Here is a 13331-nt window from a genome sequence, read left to right as displayed (position 1 = left end):
CATGAATGAGAAGTGAAGAGTCAGGGGAAAGTTAGCAGGATTCCCCTGAGTCTGCTGTGTTTATATTACAGATGGATTGGTTATTGGATATGTTTACTGGAATTTCTCCACAGGGTATCTGTGGACTTGGAAAAAAAAAAGGAAGTATCAAGGGCAATAGGGTCTTATGTAGCTCATGTGGACAAGGGGCACACTCAAAAACATGTTCTCAGCATGAGCAATGAAATGCCAAACAATGTTTCCAACAACATGGGATCTTTTTACATCATATAGAGGATGGGCAGATTGTTTATTATAACTGCTGTTCTGTATAAAGTAAAGAAGAACAAAAAAGGTCCATCGTTTTCCGTTACTCCAGGACTACGGGACACTACCAAACAATAGAGCCTGCATCAGAATTGCTACAGTAGAATCCCACTAATGTGTTTAAAAGGGTACAGCACTGCTCTTCATCTAGTTCTCCAAAGGGCCCAGACCAGAAAAAAAATTAAGAGTAGAGGGGCCACAAGCTTATTGTAATATAATTTTAGATACATTTAAAGACTTGAGAAATTTTATATTTCAACAGTCTGCAAGCACTTACTGTATAACATCTGTGCCATTGGTATATTTTTCAGTGTAAAAAATGGCACTTAGCTGCCTAAGCAGCTAGTATGAAATTAGGAGGAGAAGAGAGTCCAAAAGCCACATCAAGGTCCTTCACAGGACATTTGGCCTGTGGGCAGCCAGTTGAAGAGCCGTGAAGTACAGTGAAGTACAGTACATGCATTTGCTCACATGTGTAGGTACATTACATTTAGAATACAGTTACTCCTTTGTAGTTATTATTTTTGAATAAGTATACGCAACAATATGTGTATGGAAACACATAACCACTTTTTGGTTTGCATCATCTAGGTGACCATAACTCTTACCTAAAGTGAAATTAATACATCTTTTACAGTCCATTGTAGTGTTTTGATGATGTCCTCCCCAATTGCACTTATAAAACAGGTCTTTGCAGACCGATATAAGTACCAATAATGACGATGCAAAATAGAACAATGATGTCAAAAATATAGTGTAATTGTATAATATAGCAAGTTTGGAAATTAGTCCATCTGGCATTTGTGCTACTTCTTGTATCAGAAGAAACCGTCTTGCCACCTTTCTGGTTACCACTGCACTGATTCCCATAGAGCAGCCAACTACAGGAAGTGAAGACTATTTACCCTGTTTTCCCATTAGTACAACAAACCATTTGATTTACTGGTCGTACCCGATACACATGCACATTAGTCTAAGCTCTTTCTATTGTAGGGTACAGGTCTGCAGTCTATAGATGACAATTGTGATCTGGGTAAAAAGGAAATGCCAGTGAGGAGGATCATTTTTTTCAAGGTCCATGGAATGATACAGATATTACTCAATAAATGTCGAATCTGCATTGCATTAATGAATGTAGCAAGTTTTAAAAACTTCCGCCACACACATTGTCGTATAAAAACAGTTGATGGGTGACACTTCTTAGTTGGGTTCCTTGAATAGACCCAACTAAAACGCATGCTGTAGCCAAGAAATCGGCATCACCAGGGATACAGCTGTTCTTCATTCATTTTATAGATTTTTATCCCTGGTAATGTTATGTTCAAGACCTCTTCTATTCCAGCTACTAGTCCCCTTTGCCTGGTGTACCCTAAGTTTGCATATTTTTTGTGAGCATTTGAATCAAAATATTTTTACAAAAATATAGTGTGGGTGAGAAGAATGGTTTTCCCTTCAAATAAATACGCTGCACTGTGTGGTGATACTTTTCGCCTTTATACATTGTGAATGCCAAAGTTTGAACACCAGTTCTGAAGACCCAGCAAGCATATGACACATAATAAAAGAAGGAAATATAAATATTAATGCGCAAACTGGAGTTTCAGTTTTTTTGGAGTGGAAACCCTTATGATCATCATTGAAACAACTATTGAAACCAAGGAACGTTCTCCCCTTATACACAGTAGCCATTGCTGTGACTTAGATTGTATGGCAAGGACACGGGTCTGCAACCAGTGGCTCTTTCCGCTCCCACTTGCAGCTCTCTGCAGGTTGCTGACCCCTAGCTGCTGCCTCTCTCCCTCACTATCCTGGCAGATATCCTGGCGACCAGCCCCCCTCCCGCAGGATAGTGAGGGTGAGAGGCAGCAGCTAGGGGGTTGGCAACCTGCAGAGAGGCCCCTACCCCCCCACTCTCCCCCCAGCCACTGGCAGTGAGGGAGAGAGGCCCAATGTAAGTGTATGTGTGTGTGTGTGTATATAATATTTGTGTATTTGGAGGGGGGGTGTGTGTGTGTGTGTGTGTGTGTGTGTGTGTGTGTGTGTGTGTGTGTGTGTGTGTGTGTGTGTGTGTGTGTGTGTGTGTGTGTGTGTGTGTGTGTGTGTATTTGGGGGTGGGGTAGTGTATGTATGTATTGTGTATTTGTAAATTACACTATTTTGCACAGTAAAACTATGGAAAAAATAATATAAAGAGACTTATTATTGCGAGATGCATTTTATTCCCCCACATATTTTGTTGTATGTTAATGCTTTTACAGTATATACGTATTATCTATTTCATTAGTTACCTCTCGTTTTCAAGTGTGTCCTGGGCACAGAGTTATGATGACAAATAATACATGGTTACAAATACATAAGTGAACAGGGTTATACATTAAATACAAGACATAGCATGCACACTTACAGATAATATTTTATAGGCGTATGTAACAGTTACAGACCAGATTAAAATGTGAGACAGCTTTAGTTTTGAAATAACTTAGACTGGTGGCGGCTGTGAGAGTCTCCGGTAGACTGTTCCAGTTGTGGGATGCATGATCAGAGGAGGAGCGGCCGGATACTTTGTTGAACCTTGGGACCATGAACAGTCTTTTGGAGTGAGATCTCAGATGATAAGTGCGTGTGGTAGGGGTGAGGAGCTTGTTCAGATAGGCGGGTAGCTTGCCCAGAAAGTATTTGAAGGCAAGACAGGAGAGATTAACTTTGTGCCTAGACTCAAGTGATGACCAATCTAGTTCTTTCAGCATTTCGCAGTGATGTGTGTTTGTAGTTGCATTGGAGAACAAAACGGCATATTGAATTGTAGATGGTATCAAGTTTGCTAAGGTGGGTTTGAGGATTTATCCCTATAAAGTACACCTAGTTTGGCACAGGTTTTGGATGTCAGGGTATCAATGTGCATCCCAAATATTAAATGGGAGTCAAACCATATGCCCAAGTATATGAAACTAGTAACGGGGGCTAGGGTAGTATTAGAGTTTGTTCTGATTGGGAGTTCAGTCATTGGAAACTTTGAAAATGTAGCCTTGGTCCCAAAGTATTAGTATTAGTAAAAGTATTATTAGAGTGTGTACAGTGTGTGTATGTGTTTGTGGGGTGTTGCGGCTGTCGGAATATTTTGGAGAAAGACATTTTTTTTATAAAATGGCTCTTCTTCCTTGAGAGGTGCAGACCCCTGATCTAGGACCTTTGGTCGTGGCAAATGACTGCCGACGTTTTGCCGCGACCCACCACACTGCCGGAACCTGTCATGGCTGGCCACTTTGCTGTTAAGGTAAGTGCCTAAACCCCTACCCCAAGCACCCTACCCTAAGCCTTTACCTTAAACCCCCTACCCTAACACCCCCTACCCTAAGCCTTTACCCTAATAACTCCTACCCTAACACCCCCTACCCTAAGCCTTTACCCTAATAACTCCTACCCTAACACCCCCTACCCTAAGCCTTTACCCTAATAACTCCTACGCTAACACCCTACCCTAACCCCTTACCCTAACACCCCCTACCCTAAGCCTTTACCCTAATAACTCCTACCCTAACACCCTACCCTAACTCCTTACCCTAACCCCTTACCCTAACACCCCCTACCCTAAGCCTTTCCCCTAATACCCCCTACCCTAACCACTAAAAACCTTTAGATTATTAGTGATTTGGTTGCGGCGAAACAGCCGCAGCCACATGTCCCATCCCATTGGCATAGTCCTAACAATGTAATTCTGTAGCGTTCAGCACAGCGCTTCTCTTCCTTCAAGATCTCCGTTTTTAGGGTTACTCCATATTTCGAGATGTTGTTTAGTGGTATTTGCAAAGATCATCTGTGTAACTTGATATTATGTTGCTTTTAAAACACAACCACGTCATTATTTTATTGGGTGTATATGGCAAACTGACAATTTAAACCAAAAAAAGATGCATGCAACAATATGTATTCATTGGTGTGGTCATAGCTAATGAGTTTCTTTTGTTAGCCCAATGAGGTGGGGGAAAGATAAGGTCCAATATTGAATAAGCATTATGCTGGCTGTTCTGTTTATCCGTATGAGCGTCTGTAATATTGCAGAATCCGGGAGATACTGATAACATTGTCCAATTCTACTTATGCTAAATAAGTCATCCTCACGTCACAGAACATACTTTAAACAAGTGCAGTGGCTAGATCCAGTCTTGTACCGCTCAGAGAAAAACGTAAATGTTGCAAATGGTGTTACGTTGTTTCATTACATAACTACTCAAAGTTTTATATCACAATAATAAAAAGTGAAATGTATAATGGACCAAATCATTGTAATCCTTTCAGTGAAAAGCATGGGGGTGGGACATTAGTGACAAAGTCTAACCCAGGGGTGCTAAACTCCTGTCCTCAAGACCACACAACGGGTCAGGTTTTAAGGATATCCTTGTTTCAGCCCAGGTGGCTCAATCAGTGGCTAAGAAGAACGAGCCACTGATTAAGCCACCTGTGCTGAAACAGGGACTGATTGAGCCACGTATGCTGAAGTAGGGACTGATTGAGCCACCTGTGCTGTGCTGAAGCAGGGAGTGATTGAGTCACCTGTGCTGAAGCAGGAATATCCTGAAAAGCTGACCTGTTGGTGGGGTCTTGTGGACAGGAGTTGAGAACCCCAGCATTAAGGCGATATAGAATTCTAATAGAACTCTACAAACTATATCAGTTGCATTAAACCAACACACAGAAGTTGTTCCACATAAGTTTGTATGTTAAGACATTATATAAATATATTTTATTTTTTAATTTGTTTTAGTAGACAAAATCCACCAAGAAATCCATGCAACCAGAAATATAGTTCATGGTATTAGATTAGAATATGTGGTGAAGACAATTAATGTGTGTTACCAATAATACGCACCCATATTCTATCACTCTTTTAACAAGTTTATGTATGTGAGTTGATAAAGACAACTTTGCTATACAATTCTTCAATGTTGTAGTTTGTACATGGACTTTCAAGACCTCACAAATCTATGCCGGAAAAGTCAAACTATGGACATCAACTTTACGGCATCTGGCATTCAAAGAGTTAATCTGCTGGCATTCAAAGAGTTAATCTGCTGCCATCTAGTGGAATAACAGTGTAACAAGCATGGAAACCAAATACCTCCAAAGCTACTGTAATGTACACCAGAATATACCAAATTATGCCAGTGTTGAGAGATTGAATCATGCATCAATTAATATTAATAATAATTATAAGAACAATAATCATATTTTACGCATAGTCCTCTTCTGCCTGTGTGATAAGTGATGCATGGACTGCGCTCTTTTGTACAAGAATGATATAAAGACTCTTTTGTGCTGAAGTATAGAGGAGTCTTTAGACTACTATTATTTATGGGGTTATCCGGTTTATTTCATTATGTACAATAGAGGAACGACTCATGCTGTTCGTGTGTATATTTAATGTATGTATGTATTACCAAGGGTATATTTACACTAGAAAGCACTTACATGTTAGAAGTATAGTGGTTCCAGTGAAAGCTGTGGTCTGATAAGAAAAAAATATATACTTTTACATTTGTATTTCTTTTCCATTTGCTCAAAGGTAAAATTATTGACTGCCCATTTAACTCACCTTAATGTGTTAGACAGAGCCTTAATGCATGAGACTGTGAGACAGAGCCTTAATGCATGAGACTGTGAGACAGAGCCTTAATGTGTGAGACTGTGAGGCAGGGCCTTAATGCGTGAGACTGTGAGACAGAGCCTTAATGTGTGAGACTGTGAGACAGAGCCCTAATGTGTGAGACTGTGAGACAGAGCCTTAATGTATGAGACTGTGAGACAGAGCCTTAATGTGTGAGACTGTGAGACAGAGCCTTAATGTATGAGACTGTGAGACAGAGCCCTAATGCGTGAGACTGTGAGACAGAGCCTTAATGCGTGAGACTGTGAGACAGAGCCCTAATGCGTGAGACTGTGAGACAGAGCCTTAATGCGTGAGACTGTGAGACAGAGTCTTAATGTGTGAGACTGTGAGACAGGAGCCTTAATGTGTGAGACTGTGAGATAGAGCCTTAATGTGTGACTGTGAGACAGAGCCTTAATGTGTGAGACTGTGAGACAGAGCCTTAATGTGTGAGACTGTGAGACAGAGCCTTAATGTGTGAGACTGTGAGACAGAGCCTTAATGTGTGTGACTGTGAGACAGAGCCTTAATGTGTGAGACTGTGAGACAGAGCCTTAATGTGTGAGACTGTGAGACAGAGCCCTAATGCGTGAGACTGTGAGACAGAGCCTTAATGTGTGAGACTGTGAGACAGAGCCTTAATGTGTGAGACTGTGAGACAGAGCCTTAATGTGTGAGACTGTGAGACAGAGCCTTAATGTGTGAGACTGTGAGACTGAGCCTTAATGTGTGAGACTGTGAGACAGAGCCCTAATGCGTGAGACTGTGAGACAGAGCCTTAATGTGTGAGACTGTGAGACAGAGCCTTAATGTGTGTGACTGTGAGACAGAGCCTGAATGTGTGAGACTGCGAGACAGAGCCTTAATGTGTGAGTCTGTGAGACAGAGCCTTAATGTGTGAGACTATGAGACAGAGCCTTAATGTGTGAGACTGTGAGACAGAGCCTTAATGTGTGAGACTGTGAGACAGAGCCTTAATGTGTGAGACTGTGAGACAGAGCCTGAATGTGTGAGACTGTGAGACAGAGCCCTAATGTGTGAGACTGTGAGACAGAGCCTTAATGTATGAGACTGTGAGACAGGGCCTAAATGTGTGAGACTGTGAGACAGAGCCTTAATGTGTGAGACTGTGAGACAGAGCCTTAATGTGTGAGACTGTGAGACAGAGCCTTAATGTGTGAGACTGTGAGACAGAGCCTTAATGTGTGAGACTGTGAGACAGAGCCCTAATGTGTGAGACTGTGAGACAGAGCCTTAATGTGTGAGACTGTGAGACAGAGCCTTAATGTGTGTGACTGTGAGACAGAGCCTTATTGTGTGTGACTGTGAGACAGAGCCTTAATGTATGAGACTGTGAGACAGAGCCTTAATGTGTGAGACTGTGAGACAGAGCCTTAATGTATGAGACTGTGAGACAGAGCCTTAATGTGTGAGACTGTGAGACAGAGCCTGAATGTGTGAGACTGTGAGACAGAGCCTTAATGTGTGAGACTGTGAGACAGAGCCTTAATGTATGAGACTGTGAGACAGAGCCCTAATGTGTGAGACTGTGAGACAGAGCCTTAATGTATGAGACTGTGAGACAGGGCCTAAATGTGTGAGACTGTGAGACAGAGCCTTAATGTGTGAGACTGTGAGACAGAGCCTTAATGTGTGAGACTGTGAGACAGAGCCTTAATGTGTGAGACTGTGAGACAGAGCCTTAATGTGTGAGACTGTGAGACAGAGCCCTAATGTGTGAGACTGTGAGACAGAGCCTTAATGTGTGAGACTGTGAGACAGAGCCTTAATGTGTGTGACTGTGAGACAGAGCCCTAATGTGTGTGACTGTGAGACAGAGCCTGAATGTGTGAGACTGCGAGACAGAGCCTTAATGTGTGAGTCTGTGAGACAGAGCCTTAATGTGTGAGACTATGAGACAGAGCCTTAATGTGTGAGACTGTGAGACAGAGCCTTAATGTGTGAGACTGTGAGACAGAGCCTTAATGTGTGAGACTGTGAGACAGAGCCTGAATGTGTGAGACTGTGAGACAGAGCCCTAATGTGTGAGACTGTGAGACAGAGCCTTAATGTATGAGACTGTGAGACAGGGCCTAAATGTGTGAGACTGTGAGACAGAGCCTTAATGTGTGAGACTGTGAGACAGAGCCTTAATGTGTGAGACTGTGAGACAGAGCCTTAATGTGTGAGACTGTGAGACAGAGCCTTAATGTGTGAGACTGTGAGACAGAGCCCTAATGTGTGAGACTGTGAGACAGAGCCTTAATGTGTGAGACTGTGAGACAGAGCCTTAATGTGTGTGACTGTGAGACAGAGCCTTATTGTGTGTGACTGTGAGACAGAGCCTTAATGTATGAGACTGTGAGACAGAGCCTTAATGTGTGAGACTGTGAGACAGAGCCTTAATGTATGAGACTGTGAGACAGAGCCTTAATGTGTGAGACTGTGAGACAGAGCCTGAATGTGTGAGACTGTGAGACAGAGCCTTAATGTGTGAGACTGTGAGACAGAGCCTTAATGTATGAGACTGTGAGACAGAGCCCTAATGTGTGAGACTGTGAGACAGAGCCTTAATGTATGAGACTGTGAGACAGGGCCTAAATGTGTGAGACTGTGAGACAGAGCCTTAATGTGTGAGACTGTGAGACAGAGCCTTAATGTGTGAGACTGTGAGACAGAGCCTTAATGTGTGAGACTGTGAGACAGAGCCTTAATGTATGAGACTGTGAGACAGAGCCTTAATGTGTGAGACTGTGAGACAGAGCCTTAATGTGTGTGACTGTGAGACAGAGCCTTAATGTGTGTGACTGTGAGACAGAGCCTTAATGTGTGTGACTGTGAGACAGAGCCTTAATGTGTGAGACTGTGAGACAGAGCCTTAATGTGTGAGACTGTGAGACAGAGCCTTAATGTGTGTGACTGTGAGACAGAGCCTTAATGTGTGAGACTGTGAGACAGAGCCTTAATGTGTGTGACTGTGAGACAGAGCCTTAATGTGTGAGACTGTGAGACAGAGCTTTAATGTGTGTGACTGTGAGACAGAGCCTTAATGTGTGAGTGTAATGCTTGCACTGCCCACGAGCAGGACAGGACCCCGGTTCTGAGGTGGGGAAGTAGTAAATCACGCACCCACAGCAGCGGAAGCGTGCCTGGCAGGCGGATTGTCAAACGTAGCCGGGTCTGGGTTGGAGAGAGTGGGTTAGCGGATACTTGCCAAGGTCTTGGAATGGAGAGTTCAGAATAGTCAAGTCCGTTAGCCGTGGTCTGGGGTGGGAGAGGTCAGAATCGTGGAAGTCCGTATAGCCGTGGTCTGGGTTGGAGATATCCGCAGAGTCGAGGGTAAGCCGGGGTCAGTATCCAGAAGGGTTCCAAAAGCCTTAATGTGTGAGACTGTGAAACAGAGCCTGAATGTGTGAGACTGTGAGACAGAGCCTTAATGTGTGAGACTGTGAGACAGAGCCTTAATGTGTGAGTCTGTGAGACAGAGCCTTAATGTGTGTGACTGTGAGACAGAGCCTTAATGTGTGAGTCTGTGAGACAGAGCCTTAATGTGTGTGACTGTGAGACAGAGCCTTAATGTGTGAGACTGTGAGACAGAGCCTTAATGTGTGAGTCTGTGAGACAGAGCCTTAATGTGTGAGACCGTGAGACAGAGCCTTAATGTGTGAGTCTGTGAGACAGAGCCTTAATGTGTGAGACTGTGAGACAGAGCCTTAATGTGTGAGACTGTGAGACAGAGCCTTAATGTGTGTGACTGTGAGACAGAGCCTGAATGTGTGAGACTGTGAGACAGAGCCTTAATGTGTGAGACTGTGAGACAGAGCCTTAATGTGTGTGACTGTGAGACAGAGCCTTAATGTGTGAGTCTGTGAGACAGAGCCTTAATGTATGAGACTGTGAGACAGAGCCTTAATGTGTGAGACTGTGAGACAGAGCCTTAATGTGTGAGACTGTGAGACAGAGCCTTAATGTGTGAGTCTGTGAGACAGAGCCTTAATGTATGAGACTGTGAGACAGAGCCTTAATGTGTGAGACTATGAGACAGAGCCTTAATGTGTGTGACTGTGAGACAGAGCCTTAATGTATGAGACTGTGAGACAGAGCCTTAATGTATGAGACTGTGAGACAGAGCCTTAATGTGTGAGTCTGTGAGACAGAGCCTTAATGTATGAGACTGTGAGACAGAGCCTTAATGTGTGAGACTATGAGACAGAGCCTTAATGTGTGTGACTGTGAGACAGAGCCTTAATGTATGAGACTGTGAGACAGAGCCTTAATGTGTGAGACTGTGAGACAGAGCCTTAATGTGTGAGAATGTGAGACAGAGCCCTAATGCGTGAGACTGTGAGACAGAGCCCTAATGTGTGAGACTGTGAGACAGAGCCTTAATGTGTGAGACTGTGAGACAGAGCCCTAATGCGTGAGACTGTGAGACAGAGCCTTAATGTGTGAGACTGTGAAACAGAGCCTGAATGTGTGAGGCTGTGAGACAGAGCCTGAATGTGTGAGACTGTGAGACAGGGCCTGAATGTGTGAGACTGTGAGACAGAGCCTTAATGCGTGAGACTGTGAGACAGAGCCTTAATGTGTGTGACTGTGAGACAGAGCCTGAATGTGTGAGACTGTGAGACAGGGCCTGAATGCGTGAGACTGTGAGACAGAGCCTTAATGTGTGAGACTGTGAGACAGAGCCTTAATGCATGAGACTGTGAGACAGAGCCTTAATGTGTGAGTCTGTGAGACAGAGCCCTAATGTGTGAGTCTGTGAGACAGAGCCTTAATGTATGAGACTGTGAAACAGAGCCTTAATGTGTGAGACTGTGAGACAGAGCCTTAATGTGTGAGACTGTGAGACAGAGCCTTAATGTGTGAGACTGTGAAACAGAGCCTTAATGTGTGAGACTGTGAGACAGAGCCTTAATGTGTGAGACTGTGAGACAGAGCCCTAATGTGTGAGTCTGTGAGACAGAGCCTTAATGTATGAGACTGTGAGACTGTGAGACTGTGAAACAGAGCCTTAATGTGTGAGTCTGTGAGACAGAGCCTTAATGTATGAGACTGTGAAACAGAGCCTTAATGTGTGAGACTGTGAGACAGAGCCTTAATGTGTGAGACTGTGAGACAGAGCCTTAATGTGTGAGACTGTGAAACAGAGCCTTAATGTGTGAAACTGTGAGACAGAGCCCTAATGTGTGAGACTGTGAGACAGAGCCTTAATGCGTAAGACTGTGAGACAGAGCCTTAATGTGTGAGACTGTGAGACAGAGCCTTAATGTGTGAGACTGTGAGACTGTGAGACAGAGCCTTAATGTATGAGACTATGAGACAGAGCCTTAATGTATGAGACTATGAGACAGAGCCTTAATGTATGAGACTGTGAGACAGAGCCTTAATGTGTGAGACTGTGAGACCCATTCCCCCAACAACAACCCCCCCCCCCTCAACACATACAGTACAGTAATGGGCAAAATTACTATAATCCAGATCAGGATAATAGTTAATATGCCCATTAAAAATAAAACATTATCCAGCCAGCATAAAGTAAATTAAAGTTGCACTTACCCCTCCCAGGATGAAGGCCGTCCTCATCACCGTCCTCCGCATCCATGTCCTCTGTGGCAACAACATAACAATAAAAAACAAATGAATGGCCACTAACACCATAATCCTTTTAGCGGTTAGTAACCACTATAGTAATTAAGGCGTTAACTCCCCTCACCCGCTATTCTGCGTCAAGCGCTAGTTTTTCAGGTTATTACACTGATCAACACAATGCCACAACATGACACAAAAAGAAGAAAGGGAAGCACAGCATTTTCCAATAGTGGGTCTGAAATACAGTTAAATGGTTTAAGTAAAACTTAACAGCACATACTTTCCCACACGTGTTATTTCCTACAATGAGGCATTATCACCATACAATGTGCATTGATAAACACTGGCATATTGCAGTAGCAGCTACTGTAAATGGGGACAACCCTCTTATCTTCAGTTACCTAACTAGAGTAAATGGGATTATCCCAATTTCTCCATGAAAATTCATTGTGAAATGATGTCCCAAGACCTCTCGTGTCTCACTTACTGTATTGGGAGCGGGTCTCATTTATTCACGGAATCAGTGGACTCATATACTTCAATGAACTTGTCCAACTCATTGAGGTCATTCGGACAGCTAAACACCACTCCATCATACCGACACACAGTATAAAACCTGGAGAAAAAACCCACATCTCTGTCCTATTAATCCAAACATCAATGTGCAGAAACTAAAGTAGCCCATTATAACATTTGATAAATAACACCATACTTTTTTGACTGGTTAGGCTGATTTGTTTTATTTAGCCATTTTCAGTAATATCCTACAAATAAAGCAGCACTTTCAGCGCTACATATGTTTCTCTGTTATACTGGCTTTATATTTCAGTATTTTTAGTTAATAACTTGTAATCTTCTGAGCCAAAAAGCTTGTGCATGCGGAGTATTCATTAGCAAAAGCCACAAATCTGTTTTAAATCACTTAAAAAATTGCAGGAAAAAAAAAGAAAAAAGAGATTGACACTAATTTACTACACATTAAAACTACTAAGTTGCCGAGGTTTGCCCAGGACAGGATTACATGAGATAGTGATATATTGGTGGCTTTTCTCCAATTGTAATATGTGATACTTCATTTAAAAGATGACATATTGTGGCTTATCTACTAAATTATATTTTGTGCTTTGCAAACCAGGATATTCGAAAGCTTTACAGCAGATTCATTTTGTATGTCCATTGCTTGGAGTAATAATTTACTGGATATATGTACATAGTGGAGTACACACAGCTGTTTAAGGATTGTAGTGTCTGTGACCATCTGTAAAAGACATCAGTTTTCGGCTGTGGGCAGCTCAGCGTGTATGACCCCTGTTACCTCCAAGTAATTTCCTCTTCTTTAAATGCAACTACACTAATAATGCGAGTGGATGCTGCTTGTACGAAGACTTGGTATTGAAATATTTCAGTTCCATTAGAGGAGCATTTATTTATCTTTGGAAGCCACTGCTGATATGATAGCATCCTGCTTAGTGGACATTTTTCACTGGTCCCACTGGGGCTCTTCCTGTATGAAAGGAATTCATTGAACTGTAAATACCATCATCTTTCTACAAACAAACCACTACTACAGATAAAGAGGTATTCTCTGCTCCCACCACTGAATTAATGTGCTCTCTAAAATGTTTATTACACAATAAGATGGTTACAGTAACTATGTCATCTTTCTTTGCCATAATAAGTGAGAATGTGGTTGGCTGTTTTAACTATTTCTGGCTAAAACATATTACTGACAAGTATATTTAAATTGCCCTGTGTTTCTGCCTAACAAAGGATGTCTTTATTGAAA

General features: G+C 42.6%; 1 long non-coding RNA gene across 1 annotated transcript; it reads right to left on the bottom strand.

Annotated features, from left to right (window-relative positions):
• Positions 1–5772: 5772 nt before the first annotated feature.
• Positions 5773–11565, bottom strand: LOC142503364 (uncharacterized). Its single transcript, XR_012803979.1, has 2 exons — positions 11513–11565; positions 5773–5809 (listed from the first exon to the last, which is right to left on the bottom strand). It is a non-coding gene; the product is annotated as an uncharacterized LOC142503364 (long non-coding RNA).
• Between the last annotated feature and the right edge of the window lie 1766 nt (positions 11566–13331).

This window comes from Ascaphus truei, chromosome 10, assembly GCF_040206685.1.
Source record: "Ascaphus truei isolate aAscTru1 chromosome 10, aAscTru1.hap1, whole genome shotgun sequence".
NCBI lineage: Eukaryota > Metazoa > Chordata > Amphibia > Anura > Ascaphidae > Ascaphus > Ascaphus truei.
Note: the sequence above shows the minus strand (reverse complement) of the source record. Positions and strands in the feature narration are given on the sequence as shown.